Here is a 13,742-nt window from a genome sequence, read left to right as displayed (position 1 = left end):
GAGGAGGGTGAGACCAGGTCCACAATGGTCAGGTATTAGGTAATGACCTCACTAATCTTTAAATAGCACACAACGGTTCGTGGTCAGGTCATGGTCATGACCTGGCCTTTCTCACCTGATCACAAATCTTCTTAATTACAAAATTGTCCAGCTTGTACATGCCGTTACTCCAAATTCATGTTGAATGTTTCAGTATGTATAATAAGACTAGATTCATGATGTTCCTACTATCAATTGAATTACATGGTAATATTGAGGAGGCATTATCCCAGTCAATGCAAATGCTTGTTATCCCTCAAATGAACAAACAGCATTGGATTCTGGCCTGTCCTAACACTGTATTTGTGTTGTTTAACTTAAGCTGCTGCAAGATCTTTACCTGTCTGGTCAAGTAAAACATATTACATTCCTTGCAAGGAACTCTATAAATGCAACTAAATTGTATTGTTGGGGAGTTCTTGATTAACATTTGTTTCCAGGTTTTAGTTGTGCAGGAATGTGTGAGAAATTTTTGTGAAATGGTAATATTAAGATATTCTTATGGTCATGGGTGGGCTTGGGACAGTCCTATAAAAAGTTTCTTAGTAATGTTTAAGCATTTGTCTATGAAAGATCTAGGGTATTTAAGGTTTGAGCCAATATTATATATATATTTGTATTCTCATCGATGAATCCGGACTGCAAATTCTCAAGGCACGAAAAACATTGTTGAAAATCTGACTGTTTGATTTTATTATGGTGGGCAGAATAATAATGAATGTATGAACACACATTAGTTGGTTTTCTATAAATACTGAACTTAAAAAGTTACCCCAACAACACAATTGGTTGCATTTATAAAGTTCCTTGCAAGGAATGTAATATATATATATATATATATATATATATATATATATATATATATATATATATATATATATATATATATATATATATATATATATATATATATATATATATATATTTTCCGCCATCTTAATCACAGAGCTGAACTTTCACGTGTCCGTTTTAGCTCATAATTACTCTGGTTGTTGGAATTCTTATAATATACAAATTTTAGATAAAATTAGTTTCAGAGAATTACATCTTGTGCAAATATATGACATTTATATTCAAATATTCCTAGTCTTAAGGCGAATCCAGCAATAAATTATATTATCCTAACTTTAGTTTGAGGTAATATTTAATAAAATTTAGTGGTTATCCCACACATCTCCTTGGGACGTTGGTGGAGGAGGGGAGGGAGGGACCCATCGACCATCTGTAATTCCCTGCAGGAAGACTCTTTTTAATCATAAATTTCCGGTTCAATTTTACACAAATTTTAGATAAAATTTTTCTCATTCAATCTATACATCTTTTGTGCAAATATCTTCAGTTCTTACAAGGAATCCAGCAATGTCAATATATTATCTCACTTATCTGAGGTAATATTTAATACTAAATGTTGTATTTTTTATTAACTTTAGCTCATAAATCACAAATTGAATTTCCAGGTAACTCCTGCACTTCTGATCCCACTTTACCTGGTCCTCTGTCTCCCATTTGTTATGGGCACAATCTGTATATATATATATATATATATATATATATATATATATATATATATATATATATATATATATATATATATATATATATATGCAAGTAAATCACTGTAGGTGCGCAGTGATCTAGGGTATATATATATATATATAATATATATATATATATATATATATATATATATATATATATATATATATATATATATATATATATATATATATATATATATATATATATATATATATATATATATATATATATATATATATATATATATATATATATATATATATATATATATACAATATGTTGGTAACCCCACTTAATCTAGTCAATAGAACCCAGAGGGTCCCGTTAAGTGAAATCCGCGTTAAGTGAACAACAGAACATATGGGATTAATTCCAATAGAAACCAGCCCGACCCCCAAACTCCACTTTTTGAAGACACATAACTATGTTGTAGTAAAAATAACATCTAAATTTTATGATGGTACATGCATACAATTAATACTTAAGAGAAATAGATAAATACAGTCGCCAAGTTAATGTCCATTCAAATAATGGACTCAACTCCCTCCCCCTCTTCTCACACTACACTGCTGGCTCTTCCCTCTCTGAGAAATTTTTGGAGGAAAACCACAAAATTTTAATAAATAACACCTCAAACTAAAGTTAGGATAATACAATTGACATTGCTGGATTCCTTGTAAGACCAGGAATATTTTGAATATAAATGTCATATATTTTGCACAAAAGATAACATAGTTACTCTGAGAAAAATTTTATCTAAAATTTGTATGTCTAATGCAAAATATATGATGTTTATATTCAAAATGATCATCAAATTATAAGAATTCCAGCAATGTAAATTATATTCAGACCGGGTAATTTGTATGAATTTTATGAGCTAAAACAAATATCTTCAGTTAATAAAAAAAAAAATATTCTTCAGGACACTATCTGTCAATCAAAGTACCCCACCTTGCCTCCCCCCTCTTCCAACCGCGGTTAGTCCCAACCCTCCCCCCCACCCCCCACCAATCCTCCCTTCAAGAGAAGAGTGGGTGAAAAAAATAAATTTTAACATTTTGTATTAAATAATACCTCAGATTAAAGTTAGGATAATATAATTGACATTGCTGGATTCCTTGTAAAACCAGGAATATTTTGAATATAAACGTCATATATTTTGCACAAAAGATAACATACTTACTCAGAGTGAACATTTTATCTAAAAATTTGTATGTCTAATGCAAAATATATGATGTTTATATTCAAAATGATCACCAAATTATAAGAATTCCAGCAATGTAAATTATATTCTGGCCGGGTAATTTGTATGAATTTTATGAGCTAAAACAAATATCTTCAGTTAATAAAAAAAAAAATATTCTTCACGACACTATCTGTCAATCAAAGTACCCCACCTTGCCCCCCCCCTCTTCCAACCGCGCGGTCAGTCCCAACCCTCCCCCCCACCAATCCTCCCTTCAAGAGAAGAGTGGGTGAAAAAAATAAATTTTAACATTTTGTATTAAATAATACCTCAGATTAAAGTTAGGATAATATAATTGACATTGCTGGATTCCTTGTAAGACCAGGAATATTTTGAATATAAATGTCATATATTTTGCACAAAAGATAACATATTTACTCAAGAGTAAACATTTTATCTAAAATTTGTATGTCTAATGCAAAATATATGATGTTTATATTCAAAATGATCATCAAATTATAAGAATTCCAGCAATGTAAATTATATTCTGACCGAGTAATTTGTATGAATTTTATGAGCTAAAACAGGCAGTCAGGCAGGGTGGCGGGTGGGGCAAATCTAAAAATAGCATCTGGAGCCGGACACTCACCGCGTATATGTGGAAAAAATCCGTGTTAAGTGAAAGTTCAGCTCTGGCGAGGCACCGCGTATATGATAAAACGCGTTAAGTGAAACCGCGTTAGGCGGGGTAATACTGTATATATATATATATATATATATATATATTATATATACAGTGACCCCTCCGTTAACAAACTCAATCCGTTCCAGAAGGTCTTTCGTTAACCGAAAAGTTCGATAACCGAAACCATTGTTTCAATGGGTTTTTGGGTAATTGGTTCCAGCTCACCGAAAATTTCCTAAATTCAACATAAATGGAAGAAAAGTTCACTTACTTTGAGGTGTGAATGTAGAAGGCTCCTGGATGATGATGATGATGATGGGATTTAGAATGGGGGTGGAGGAGATGGAAGAAGAGAAGGCATTGGGGTGGAAGAGAAGTCACCCCATGGCGCTATTTCACCCATAAAATTTTAGCTCTCTTGGTGTTATTCAAGATTATATATTGTCAATATGTAAAATATATTTCAAAATGACCAATGATTTGCTTGGAAACACAGAAAAAAAGCGTTTAGTTGAAGAGAGTCTCAAGCAAGATGTTACCTCCAGTGAAAACAGAGAGAGACTAACTCCTGTTTGCTGTGTTAAGAGGCTGGATGCCGCGCAATAAACTAGTCACTTTGCCTTCAATTATGTTCAATAATTGTTAAAATGACTGTAAGGGCGGAAACGATCCTCCGGCTGGTTACCGCTGCTTACTCGCTCGTTTGCTGGTGCAGACGACACTTGGGATGGTTGGACGGAGGTGAGAACGGCAGCGACTATCTGCGCCACCGGCAGATTCAACCCAGCCGCCATACCGTCAGTATCTAGCTACCCTGCTGTCCGTCAAATTCTGGCTGTGATCTCATCATAGGTTCTGGACTCGTGGGCTGTGTTCCCAGACCTTCACCTATCAACTGCCAACTCTCTGGTCATCTACCACTACCGCATACCCCGACAGTCAGTTCCTCACATTCCGTCTGTGCCCCGGTGTTCTCCTGCCTTTTCAAGACGTCGCTGAGTGTGGAGTGAATGGGCGCTTCCCTACCCTGAGTGTGCATCACCGTGTTCCAGAACCTTCCCCCAGGGCCACTGCCGTAGGAAATATTTGTTCATGGTTTGATTCTATTTTTGTTTGATTCCATTAATTGCTGACTCCCCTTTATTGTTCGATTCTATCAATTGTTGACTCCATTTAATTGTTTGAATCCATTAATTGCTGACTCCCATTATTTGTTTGATTCCTTTGTTTGTTTCCTTTAACTGTTTGACTCCATTAACTGTTGGCTGCCTTATTTGTTTGACTCCCGTAATTATTTGATGTTTGTTGAGTGGTGTCAGAGTTTTGTGTTATATTTTTATAGTAAAGAGATGCCAATCTCTAACGGTTGTTTGTTATTCCTCGGAAAACCATGGTCCTTGACTTTCCTTTATTAAGATCCTCATTAGCCTGGTAAGGGATTTCTATCCCTAAGTCCCAGGCCTTTACAATGACTAAAAAATTGAATATTAAACTTTTAAAATTATTGAAAAGTATAAACTTCTTGATATTTACTAAAATAGTAAGGAATTTAAGCCCTAGAACCGATTGATGTATTGGCGGACTGATACTAAAGCTGGTTGCCCGGTCAGTGCAAGCGAAAACATGTTGAGGTCGGTTCATAAGAACTTCGTTAACCGAATTTTTTTTCGCTAACCGAATTGAAGATCCTTATGGAAGGCAGTTCATTAATCGAAATTACGTTAACCGAAGTGTTCGTTAAACGAGGGGTCACTGTATATATATATATATATATATATATATATATATATATATATATATATATATATATATATATATATATATATATATATATATATACAGTTAACCCTCACTTTACGCGGTTAATGTAACCCGGAGGGTCCCGCGTAAAGTGAGAAACGCGTAAAGTGAATAACATAACATATGGGATTAATTGAAATGGAGTCCGGGCCGATCCCCAAACTCCACTTTTTGACGACACACAACTATGTTGTAGTAAAAATATTATCTTAACTTTATGATGGTATGCACACACAATTAATAATTAAGAGAAATATCAATAATATTAGGTTTTTTAACACTTACATTAGTAGAAAAAATGGCTGGGCACACGGGGATGGGCGGTTGGTTCCGAGGCAGAGGGCAGATTATTGGCCCTCACCTGTGTCACTTGTATCAATTGTATCACTATCCACCACAGAGGCTTGCAGGGCCTCTTTGTCAAACTCCCCAAAGTCCATATAAGTCCATATCCTCACCATAATTATCACTATCACTGACTTGGGCCGGCTGTGGTGGGTGGCGGGTGAAGAACTGGTAATGTTTTGATGACTGGGCGACCTTGTGGGCGCCATGTTCGCGCCGCTTACACAACATGGCGGATGGCGGGAGGTTTGGATCCAAAAATGGCGAGGCTCGCCAGCCGCTCTCCGCGTAAAGGGGTACACGCACCGCGGAATGTGAGCATCCTGGGTTCCGGCAGGGCACTGCGTGAACGTGGAAACGCGGAATGTGGGAACGCGGAAAGTGAGGGTTAACTGTATATATATATATATATACAGTTGTACCCCGCCTAACGCGGTTTCACTTAGCGCGTTTTCCCGTATACGCGGTGCCTCGCCAGAGCTGAACTTTCACTTAACACGGATTTTTTCCACGTATACGCGGTGTGTGTCCGGCTCGAGATGCTATTTTTAGATTTGCCCCACGCGCCACCCGCCCGCCTGCCTGCCTGTGCTCGCCTATCCCTCCTCCTCCCTCCGCTTGGGCAAACCGCGCGGTAAGGTTGCGCAGTGTGTGTCTTTGTTGCGTTATCACTGACGTCATATGACGTATCGGACTGTGATTGGCCATGCATCCCTACCCCCCTCTGCTACTAGCTGTAATTGGCTTAAAGTATTATGACGTGCCCACCCGGGGGAGGGAGGGAGGGAGGAAAGACGACGCTTGACCTGGCCGCGGCAGTTTCATCCCTCAAGGCCACACCGTATAAACGCGCATCCATTGTTCCGTAAAATGGCTTCCGCCGGACCACCACCACCACCAGAGAGAGACCTTTCCTTACCTGGACCCAGCGGCACTAAGCCAAAGAAGACACGACGTTCCTTAAGCTACGAGGTGAAGTACCAGATCATTCAAGATTTGGAGAAAGGAACACGGCAAGTTGATCTCGCGCACCAGCATGGCGTCAACGAATCTACGATTCGCACGATCAAGAAGGATGCAGCCAAGATCAAAGAGCACATGAAAATCACAAAGTCTGCAGGTGCTTCATCGATCAGGTATTGCCAGAACAGGGTGCTGGCAAAAGTGGAAAATTTGCTGGTGAGTTATTTGATTCGTCAGGCGCGACGCAACATGGCGGTGGACACGCGCTCAGTGCAGGAGTACGCACGTGAGCTATACGCAGCAGTGTCACGTTTAAGAAGGGGAACAAGATCACCAACATCAACATTGGTGGTGAGGAAGCGAGTGCTGACCGTGTGGCGGCTAGAGATTTTCCTCCGTTCTTACGTGAGATTATGGAGGAAGGACAGTACACCGACGACCAGGTGTTTCACATGGACGAATCTGGTCTTTTCTGGAAAAAGCTACCGTCCAAGACCTTTGTTGTAAAGAATGCCAGCAAGATTCGGGGCCGGAAGATGCAGAAGGAACGCATCACTGTCCTGTTTACCACCAATGCCTCCGGTACCTGTAAACCAAAGTTATCGGTGATTCACACAGCCCGCACGCCGCACGCCTACAAGAATATGGACATGAACAAGCTTAATGTCCACTGGCTAACCGCACGTAAGGCGTGGATGTCCTCTTCTCTGTCCCTCTTCTGGTTTGACAACTGTTTTGTTCCTGACGTGAAGAAATTCTGCGAGTAACAGAATGCTCCATTCAATATTTTGTTGCTCCTTGACAACGCACCTGGACACTCGCCCCTACTTATTGATCGTCACCCCAACATAAAAGTGGTCTTCCTTCCTCCCAACACTACGTCATTAATCCAGCCCATGGACCAGGAGTTGATTTGCAATGTGAAAGCTGCGTACTCTGCAAAGAAGTTCAAGCTCCTGAACGACTGTACCAACACCAAGGATGAGTTGCGTATGCTGGGTGACACCGACAGCGAGAGTAAAAGCGACGAGGACAAGGAACAAGAGGTGGCGGCTCAAGAATTTCTCGTCAAATAATTTTGGAAGAAGTTTAACGTCAAACAAGCTGTAGACTTCTTGGTGGAGGCATGGGATCTGCTGACTATTGCTACGATTCGTCACGCATGGAGACATGTGTTGCATGGCATACCAGCTGAGAAGAGGAGTGAACCTGTTACTGGTGAGGTTCAGACTGTTGCAGTAGCAGTGGACCTTGCCAGAGAAGCTGCGCTCAATATTACAGCTGAAGGCTTCTCCGAGACCACCAACGAAGACATCCTGGAGGTGATCAGAGATCCTGAAGTGACTGCCGACGAGATGTTGGAAGAAGATCACGTCAGTGAAGAGGAGGAAGAAGGTGCGTCATTCTCCGAAGAACACAGTTTAAGTCATAGTGATATTAAGTGTGCCATAGAGTGTGCAGAGAAAATGAAGTCCTTCCTTTCCCGCGACAATGACGATGACCGCTATGAAGTCTTCCATACCCGGCTGGTGCAGGCTATGGAGCCGTACATCACGGTGTATCACGACAACATAAACACCAGCCGTCAAAAAAGCATAACCGAGTTCTTCCCCCGCAACCCACCACAGCCAGCCCAAGCCAGTGATAGTGACAGAGGTAGAGACAGTGAAGATGACTTTGAGGGATTTGTCAGGGAGGCCATAACAACTGTGGGTGACAGTGATAGTGACTCACCTGAGGGCCAGTAGCCTGCCCTCTGCCTCGGAACCAGCCTCCATCCCCGTACGCCAACCCATCTCTTCTACTACCGTAAGTGTTCCACCTAAGTTTTAGTTTTTCTAACCTAACCTTTATTTTTCCTATGTTAACCTTTATTTTTCCTAACCTAACCTCTTCTATATTACCGTATATCACGGCCTATAAGGCGGCGGGGTGCATAAGACGCCCCCCCCAAATTTCCATTTAAAAAGTAGCTTTTGAGCTCTATTTGCTGTATAAGACCAGTACCCCAAATGTGACACTTACCCACTGACTCAGTAGTCCTTTACCAACCATCCTTGATTTTTTTAAATAAGGCCAATTCACTTCAAGTAATGTCATCAAATTATACCCGCTGGTGTAGTGTAAACAATAGTGACGTCACTGAAGCGTCTGCTATTTACCGATAACTGGAACTAATGTCAGTATCGAGTAAAATTTTTCCATTTACTTGAAATGGATTTACGATTTATTTGTTTATTTATTTATTTATTTATAATATACTGTAACATATTAAACACACTGCAAGTATTTTCTTTCATTTATACGCTTGCTTCACACGAGACGATCGGTGGTGGGAGTGTTCCCTCGTCTCGGTGGTGTGGCTGTGTTCCGACTATTTATACAACAGGTGGTTCAACAGCAACCACCGTATTCTAATTGTGGTGTTTCATTAGGATTTGAGTGAAAAAGGTTACCGGTATGTACTTACTACATACATTTATTACACAAATATATATATATATATATATATATATATATATATATATATATATATATATATATATATATATATATATATATATAATATATATATATATATATATATATATATATATATATATATATATATATATATATATATATATATATATATATATATATATATATATATATATACAGTACTCCCTCTTTATCGACGGATTTTTTATCGGCGGTTTCGACTATCGACGGATTATTTAGCCGGGATTTTTATTTTGGCTTTATTTGAACTCCGCGGGCCTTGTTTGTACTTTCGCCGCTAGGCGGCACTAGTGGCGTGACTAGCGCCTACCCGCGGCCCGCCTTCCCTGAACACAAACATCAGCCAAGCCGAGTGGGCAACAGTCTTTGATTTTCAACTTTTGCTGGTGGTTCATCACATGAAATTATATCACTATGCCTCCCAAACGACCTGCTGCTCCCTCTGGATCTACACCTAAGAGGGCAAGACGAGTGCTGACGCTGAATGAGAAGAATGAAGTGCTGAAACAACTCGACAGCGGTATGAGCTATGCAGCTGTTGGCCGCCACTTTGGGCTCAACGAATCCAGTGTGCGTGGAATTAAACGACGTGCAAAGGATCTGAAGCACGCTTTAGCTTCAAGTGCACCAGTGACATCAAAAGTGACAAGCCATGTGCGTGATGATGCCCTCATTAAAATGGAAAAAGCACTGAACATTTGGATAGAGGACCTAAACCGCCGCCGCATACCACTTGACTCGAAATTTATTAGGCAGAAAGCTAAGGAACTTTATGATAGGTTTTCTAAAAGTGATGATCATGGTGTTGGTGATGGTGATGGTGATGATCAGGGTGATGGTGATGGTGACAATTTGAAAAAATTTGCAGCTAGCAAAGGATGGTTTGAGAAATTCAGACATCGTTATGGGCTGCATAATATAAAAGTGACTGGCGAAGCAGCATCAGCAGACACTGTGGCAGGGGAAGCATACCCTGCAGAGTTTGCTAACCACATAGCACAAAAGGGTTATAGGCCGGAACAAGTTTTTAATGCTGATGAGACAGGCCTATGGTGGAAGAAGATGCCACGCCGAACCTACATCTCTAAAGAGGAAAAAAGTGCCCCTGGATTTAAAGTTGCGAAGGACCGAGTGACAGTGATGCTATGTGGGAATGCGGCAGGGCATATGATTAAGCCCATGTTGTTATACACTGCCGCACGACCTCGGGCTCTCAAAAATAAAAACATGAACTTGCTACCAGTTTTCTACAGGAACAACAAGAAAGCGTGGATGACATCTGATTTGTGCGTGGATTGGCTGAAAAACTGCTTTGCTAGAGAGGTGAAAAATTATCTGGATGAACTTGGCATGGAGTTCAAAGTGGTATTATGTCTAGATAATTGCCCTGGCCACTCTGAAGAACTCAAGACTGCCCACCCCAACATTGAGGTGGTTTTCCTGCCAAAAAACACCACCTCCATCATCCAGCCAATGGACCAGGGAGTCATTGTCGTGTTTAAGGCTAAATATGCAGAGAAGACTTTCAGCATGATTCGTGAGTGCCTTGATAAGGATGCTGATGTGACACCCAGAGAAATGTGGAAGAAATTTGATATTGCACAGTGCATAAACTTCATCGCTGAAAGCCACAATGAACTGTCGCAGAACTGTGTCCGATCATGTTGGAAAAAATTGTGGCCTGAAATTGTCCCAACATTCACAGGGTTCCCAACAGCCGAGCCTCAGTTACGCAACATAATAACTATGGCAAATGAAGTTGGAGGTGAAGGGTTCTCTGACCTAACAGCGGAAGAGGTGCAAGAAGAGTTATTGGGAAATGTTGGGGACCCATTTACAAGTGATGAACTAGAACAATTAGTGGAGCTGCAGGATGAAACAGACGATGAAGTGAGTGATGATGAAAATAAGAACTTAACTTTAGATAATCTTGGTGAAGTGATAAGAATGAGTAAGGCCCTCTCTGCTCGTCTCTATGACATTGATCCCTCCCTTGATAGGTCCCTTAAAGCAAAGAGAGCTATTGAAAATGTTATGTTGCCATATATAGAACTGCAGAGGGAAATGAGAAGCAAGAAAGCACAGACCACCATCACCAACTTCTTCAGTCGCCGAGTGCCTGTCATCGCCGAACCTGCCGACACCTCACAACAACAAGACGTAGAAGCTGCCGGCACCTCACAACAATAAGACGCAGTACCTGCCCACACCCCTCAAGAAGATGCAGACCTTGACTAATCATACTCATCTGACTGGTCAGGCTTTTAATAAGCCTCAATCATCACACTTGTATATACTGTATATACTGTATTGTTTACTGTCAGGACCGATGTTCACTTCAATAAATTAAATGGTAAGTTTGCTAGTATTTTTTTCCACTTATTATATTATTATTTATACACTATTATTTAAGGTTATGTGTAAAGGAAACGCATTAATGCTTAAAGGTACATTTATTCAACATATGCTAATAATAGTTAGAAAAATTACGCAACCATCACGGTATCGACGGTTTCTTTATCGACGGCCGTTTACAGAACGTAACCCCCGTCGATAAAGAGGGAGTACTGTATATATATATATATATATATATATATATATATATATATATATATATATATATATATATATATATATATATATATATATATATATATATATAATATATATATATATAATATATATATATATATATACTGAATATACTATGTACAAAAAATGAATGTTCAATGAATTATTTATGGTGCATTAGGGTACTGGCCACTTCAGACGGGCTATAAATAGCCTTGTTATCTCCCCTCCATCTCACCCTGAGCCAGAGGGACGTGTCTTGGTAAATAACATGTTTGCTTATTTTCCATTTACTTGAAATAGATTTACCGAATTATTTGTTTATTTATTTATTTATAATATACTGTAATATATTAAACACACTGTAATTATTTTCTTTAATTTATAAACTGTTTTGCGACAAAGGAATGTTCTCCAGTAGTGTTTCATTAGGATTTGAGTGAAAAAATATTACGTACTTACTACATACATTTATTACACAAACATATTTATATATACTGTATGTATACATGCATACACATGCACACATTTAATTTACCAGCTGGTGTAGTGTAAACACTAGTGACGTCACTTGAGCGTCTGTAATTAACCGTCGATAGTTTCAAGAATTAATGCACTCATTTACTGAATATTCTTTGTAAAAAAATAAAATTTAAATCAATTATTTATAGGAGATAAATATTATTATGAGTAAATATACCGATACCGGTATGCATTACTGACCACCTCCACGTCTAAAAATAGCCCAATCTCGCGGTCACTTTCCCTTTCTTGTCTCCTCACTGGCAAATGGGGGGGGCGTGGGGAGGGGTGTGTGATGATAGCTGTGTTTATTACAGGGGTATAAATCTCTTTTACGGTATGTTAGACAGGTTTATAATACATTTTTATTATTTTAATATACCGGTAATCTTAATTTGAATCCAGCTTGCCAAACGTAAGTTTCAGTATAAAATAATTTGTGGTAAGACCTTGTGAGTGGCTTACGATGTTTTCATCACCACTCTTGACACACTAAACCACAATATTTAAGAGGTAAGAATTTTAAACTTGGTGGTTTAGACGACCCCCTAACTTTGGGCAGATTTTTTTAATGTTCAAATTTCGTCTTATAGGCCGTGATATACGGTACTTGTTTTTTCATACCATCATAAAGTTAAGATAAAATTTTTACTACAACATAGTCATGTGTCGTCAAAAAGTGGAGTTTGGGGGTTGGGCCGGTTTCTATTGGAATTAATCCCATATGTTCTGTTGTTCACTTAATGCGGTTTTCACTTAACACAGTACCCTCTGGGTTTTATTGACCGCGTTAAGTGGGGTACAACTGTGTGTGTGTGTATATATATATATATATATATATATATATATATATATATATATATATATATATATATATATATATATATATATATATATATATATATATATATATATATAATACCCCAATTTAATATGTCAATTGAACCCAGAGGGTCCCGCGTTAAGTGAAATCCGCGTTAAGTGAACAACAGAACATATGGGATTAATTCCAATAGAAACCAGCCCGACCCCCAAACTCCACTTTTTGAAGGCACATACCTATGTTGTAGTAAAAATAACATCTTAATTTTATGATGGTACATGCACACAATTAATATTTAAGAGAAATAGAGAAATACAGTCGCCAAGTTAATGTCCATTCAAATAATGGACTCAACCTTGCCTCCCCCCCTCTTCCAACCGTGCGGTCAGTCCCAACCCTCCCCCCCACCCCCCACCAATCCTCCCTTCCAGGGTTTTTAACATTTAGTATTAAATAATACCTCAGATTAAAGTTAGGATAATAATTGACATTGCTGGATTCCTTGTAAGACCAGGAATATTTTGAATATAAATGTCATATATTTTGCACAAAAGATAACATAGTTAATTTGAGAAAAATTGTTATCTAAAATTTGTATGTCTAATGCAAAAATATGATGTTTATATTCAAAATGATCATCAAATTATAAGAATTCCAGCAATGTAAATTATATTCAGACCGGGTAATTTGTATGAATTTTATGAGCTAAAACAAATATCTTCAGTTAATAACAAAAAATAATAATTCTTCATGGGGTAACAGATGGT

At 38.5% G+C, this 13,742-nt stretch overlaps 1 protein-coding gene across 5 annotated transcripts in view; it reads right to left on the bottom strand.

Annotated features, from left to right (window-relative positions):
- Nucleotides 1-13,742, bottom strand: part of LOC121873623 — a 68,149-nt gene that overhangs the window by 25,509 nt on the left and 28,898 nt on the right. The window lies entirely within an intron of this gene.

This window comes from Homarus americanus, unplaced genomic scaffold (genome assembly GCF_018991925.1).
Source record: "Homarus americanus isolate GMGI-L3 unplaced genomic scaffold, GMGI_Hamer_2.0 scaffold1826, whole genome shotgun sequence".
NCBI lineage: Eukaryota > Metazoa > Arthropoda > Malacostraca > Decapoda > Nephropidae > Homarus > Homarus americanus.
Note: the sequence above shows the minus strand (reverse complement) of the source record. Positions and strands in the feature narration are given on the sequence as shown.